Source organism: Trachymyrmex septentrionalis, unplaced genomic scaffold (genome assembly GCF_001594115.1).
Source record: "Trachymyrmex septentrionalis isolate Tsep2-gDNA-1 unplaced genomic scaffold, Tsep1.0 scaffold62, whole genome shotgun sequence".
NCBI lineage: Eukaryota > Metazoa > Arthropoda > Insecta > Hymenoptera > Formicidae > Trachymyrmex > Trachymyrmex septentrionalis.
Genome location: NW_017305800.1, coordinates 206,874 through 212,160, shown reverse-complemented (window position 1 = coordinate 212,160; position 5,287 = coordinate 206,874). Strand labels below are relative to the sequence as shown.

The 5,287-nt window shown below is 41.9% G+C and overlaps 1 protein-coding gene across 3 annotated transcripts in view; it reads left to right on the top strand.

The window, feature by feature from the left end:
• The window catches only part of LOC108752825 (protein neuralized), a 60,297-nt gene that overhangs the window by 43,261 nt on the left and 11,749 nt on the right, over nucleotides 1–5,287 (top strand). The window lies entirely within an intron of this gene.

The following is a 5,287-nucleotide window of genomic DNA, read 5'->3' as shown; positions in this document are numbered from 1 at the left end:
ATAAAAATTAATTACTGATAATAGATAATAGATTTAAATAAATTTTTACTTGTAAAAAGCAACACAACATTAATACCGTTAACTTAATGACTAATACTAGTTTCCAATGTATCTTAACCTTTTCTATGTCTGTTTCTTTTAATGTAGTCTAATTTTAATCTCGGTTCAATTAACTCTTCATCTTTTTCTAGTTCCACGAATTAGAAAAGAACGAAGAGTAAGCTGAACTGAGATTAAAGTTAATCTACGTTGATGAAAACAGGCATAATTTGCAAGGTCGAAGAAACTGTTAATTGTTGATCCAATTTGCGAAATTGTAACTGACCACATTCATAATTAACGAAGCATTAATTCATGATGGCCGCACATCGCGACTTGTTGAGTCATTTTCTCTGTTCAGTCGCCTATACTCTTCGAAAGGCTTACATCAACAACTATCTGACCGTTGCGTTTCTCCAGTCTATTCGCTCGAACGAGCGCTCGTGTGCTTCCCTAGTTGGTTTGTGCTCGAAATTAGCGCGCAGGGCACGACTCCGATTAACGACGAGTGCGACGACACGCGTTTCTTTGTCGTACGAGGAAGCGGAATTTCATTAACGCGACCCCGCGCCTTCGTGAGTCATCGCGACGATATGTTGCGGATATCGTTTAAAGACCCGATGGTACAATCGGCGGTTTGTCTTCCTCTCTCTTTCTCTCGTCGTGTACATCGGCAACATGGCGTAAGAAACCTAATTTCAACTTCGCTTAGGATCATAACTGGGTCGACGATACCATCGTCCACAACGGCAACGGCCGCGTCTTCGAGGCGTCGTATTGTTCCTTTTATTCCCTAGACTCTACGCCCAAACCGTTAAGCACAATTACACCGCGCGATACCATATATCCCGCGGACTTTCTATCTAATTAAATACAAGTACGCCACGTAGGCAGCGGCTCTAACGCAACCCTGAATTATCCATTGCACTTGTTTCTCTACTTTCATTGCTCACCGTGTTCATCTCGACGTTTGCCTGATCGCTCGACCGCCTGCGTGCGTGCTTGCCTCGCTTATAAATTCGCGCACATCTAAATTGAATCTTGTTAATTCCCATATTGAATTTATTATCGAATACATTAATTGGATTGGATGTTAGAGATTTCGTTGGTTTTGACTTTTATTTAACTTTAAAAGTAGGTATATACGTGAGATTCTCTGAACACCTCAGAATATTTTATCTTTATAGATATATATTTTTTAATAGTATATATAGAATTAATTTATGTTATTTGTTACCAATATGAAGTGGAACAACGTAGAGAAATAACAAATTACAATAATTTCTTTAAAATTCTGGATAATATTGTTTATTTTCCTTTTCCAGAAAAAGGTTCTTAAGATAACTAGTGTACTTTTGTATTTTGATAAGTGTCGTAAAGAAAACTGGCGCTCTTCATTATTGTGCTTTTGTATTTTGATAAGTCACAAAGAAAACTAGCACGAATAAATAAGAAAAAAAAAATTCCTTTTCGTTAAGTTAAATTATGAATGCATACGATATCTCGAAGATAATGTTTTATTTTTTAAGTATTAAAGTATTTTAAATATCTTTCGAAAGATATGAGGAATTTATGTGAATCCAGTAATACCGCAAAATTTTAAACTTGTCCCTATTAATGTGCCCTGTATTGGAGCTGAGAACACGTTGTGTTAGGAGTGTACATTGAAATAAATATAATTGAAATAATGATTTATGTAATATTAATTTAAACAAGTAGCTTAAATTTATTAGCTGTTTTAGTAACTATATGTTAAAATGAATCAAATGTGGATAGGCACACAAATTGGGCGCACATTAATAGAGGGCATCGCTGTTTGGAGGAGACTCACTAATAGGGATAAAAACATGTTTTTCATTTTTGTCAAAAACATTATGAAATATTAACATTTTTTTAGATTAAAGAAATATTATTATATAAGAAAAAGAAATAGTTGAATAACCGATATTGATTATAAGCAGATAAAATTAAAGCTACAATATTGAATAATTAATTCAGTAATAAGCAAATTAGCTAAAAGACACATTAATAGGAACACAGTTATCCTATGTGTGGGATACTTTGGCCACCCACTTAAAGGTTAAGACTGCAATTCAAATTGATATCGGCAAAGATATTCACCTCTTTTCGTTTTTTTTTTATTTTTAATTTGAATTTATAGGAATTCCAGAAGTTGCGTCATTACTTGTCGATCGCGAGATTAGAGATTGCAGTTCGAACCCCGCGATCGCCCACGTAAAACAACTCGAGTGTGGCTAAAACCGTTAATCCCGTGTCCTCGGAGACGCCATGCGGGAGAACCGGCCCAGTTTCTGCTGTTTTCCCTTTCTTTACACCCCCGCGCATAAGTCGCTCGCGGCGATCCCGCACGTGCGAAGCGCGACAGATGCGGCGCGAACCCCCCCGGGTTCCGAGGGTTGAACCGAGGGGTGCGGTATCTTGTGGCCACCCTCTCTCGTTTAACTTCGTTAATCCGATTGTTCGTAGATGGGCCGTGGTGGTCGCGTTAAAAGTGCCGTGATGGGAATATACACTTGTCGTCATGGGATTTCGTTACACCCCCGAGTCTAAGGAGCTTAAGAGTATTTCAGTCGTGTTTGCACCAAACGGTTTTGGCTCACTTCAAGTTCGCAAGATTCGCTTTTATAAAAATTCGTTAATAGCGCCGCAAATCAAAGGGGGTGAGTCACACTCCGTGATCGTCGCGCCATTCCTGGCTAAGTAAGGCTTAATAGTACCAGGAAGATCCGAGGGTTCACCGTGAAACCGTTCGCGGGTCGCCGAAAAGCGGGTCACCGAGGCTACGCCGAGGGATAACTCTCTCGGATAAAGATCTCGGGCGTTCTTCTCTCTATCAAGCGTGTACCCAACTACGCCACATACCAGCGGCATTTCTACCTCGGAGGCTGATCTTTATTCCGTCCGTTGGGCGCGAGCCCAATTCCAGAATAGAGAGGTCGGCTTATGAGAAAGGATACGTACATTCTTCCGCTGTTTTATTACGAAAGCAAACAGGCAAATGAGCAGAAGTTGGCCACGTAATTCCGAAAGAAATCTGGTACAATCATCCAGTCTAATGGACGCTGGCCGCGTTAGAAACGGTTACCGCGCTACATCAAGCTAATCGCGCGAATATACGCCGTAACGTCATCGCGTAATTCTTATCGCAATCTACATGATATACTCTTATCTTCATCGCCTCGCAGAGATAGAATCGCCGGTACGATCGCGGCGATTAGGAATGCTCGGAGAGTCGAGAGTTCGACGACCTTCGAACACCGCCCCGTTACCTATCCGCACCTAATCGCGATTCCGAATCGCGTGTAGATAGTAGCTTAATGTAGCCGATTGTTTACCGCGCGCTGCATCACGCGCACGCGAGGTGCTCTCCTAATAATTATGTTAACCATGCGCGCTATCTCCCGAGACCTACCTCCTCCTTCGTAGTATGGACCATTACTTTTCTATCTCGCTCGCGTTCCCTACGCTTTTCCTCCCTCTTTCTCCCTCGGTCGTAGCTTCTCGTTTTGCGCCTCCAGGCTGTGTGCACGCGTTATTATTATTTCAGCATGACGAGAGACTCGCACATTGCCATCTTACGTAACGCACGTGATGGTGGAGGGCAAGGCAGAAAGAATGGCAGAGAGAGAGAGAGAGAGAGAGAGAGAGAGAGAATTGGAAAGGAGGGAAGAGAGGAACCCTGGCCTGTGTAGGGGAAAGAACGCGCGGTACTTCTCCGTGGAGGGAGGAGGGGAGAGAGAGAGAGAGAGAGAGAGAGAAAGAGGGGAGGGGAGGGAGATCGCCTCCTAGGAGACTAGGTAGCTCGGCAAAGATCACGGCACCGGGCGTGGGAACAAGGTCCCTCCTGCTACGAGGCCTAGCAAGAGCGCGCGCGGAGAAAATTACCATCGGTATCCTCCGCGTGCTGCTTAACAGTACCTCGAGTGCCTTATCGAAGCGGTCTGTAAACTTCTTGCTTGACTTGAAGTCGTCCTTAAAGGTAGACAACAGGCGCACGCGACCTGTAGCCTGTTGCGCGTCTCACTTTCCTTCCTTCCTTCCTTCCTGTTCTATTCTTCTTTTTTTTCTCGTCCACGCAAATTCTTCCGAGATCTCGTGAATGACACCTGACATCTTTCAACATCGGTTAGGATCATTCTTCGACGAGATCAATTATATGTATTTTAAAAGAAAGAATCTCCTAGTTTCGCGGTCGAAGCGGATAATGTACATATACAAGTTCGCAAATACATTTTTTTAGGTCTGTAAATTGGACATCGATTCGGATTATCGGAATTGAAATGCAGTCATAAACTGAAGCTGGAAATAACATCACATTGATCGTCAATTCAATTGTGACGCTAATTAGCATTCAAAATACTGCGAAGAAAATTATTGTGAAAAATATAATTATATTTTTTATTAATAATCGACATCGAGATTGTGTATATTTTCTGCTGTATTAGAATTTAAACCGGTATTCGTAATCGGTTAATTCTTCAAATTCGTCTTATGCTCATTTCCATCAATGTAGATTAACTTTAATCTCGATTCAACTTACTCTTCACCTTTTTCTGGTTCTAAAAATTAGAAAAATATGACGAGTATGTTGGACCGAGATTAAAGTTAATCTACATTGGTGGAAACGAGCATTAAAGCCTTAAGATGCTAGTACGACTCTATGATCGGTTTGTAACATCTTAAGACTGAAGAGACGGCCTTAAATAAGAAACCGATTATGAGTAGCGATAAATATTACATACAAGTATATCTCAATGATGTAGGTCTGCGAAACGTGAAGGAGATGTCGGTGTTAAGAGACTATTGCACGCTTCATCGATCTTCTCGTTCTTGTTTATTCGATCAAAACCCGCGGAGTCGTCGTTTTATGCCACGGTTCGTCGAACCTGAACGAAGAACCGAGATGTGTCGATTACAAGGCGGTTTATTAGACTGTACACGGCTCCCCGTATCGCGCATTCTTTCTACACTGATAGATAACCGATTTAGCAGAAATAGATTTGATTGTGGTGAATGAGTCTGAGGGCGAGGAGAGGAAGGGATCGAGCTCGGTCAAGGCTTCGTTTATTTACACCGTGCAAAGTGCATCGCGTTCACATCGTCGCCGTGGTGACCTCGCGCATATTCGCGAAGACGCGTGTTCCGTTCTACCGCGTCGATTACTTTCACCTCGATACAATAACGGCGGATCAATTAAAATTTATATCGATAACATCGATGCGAGTGC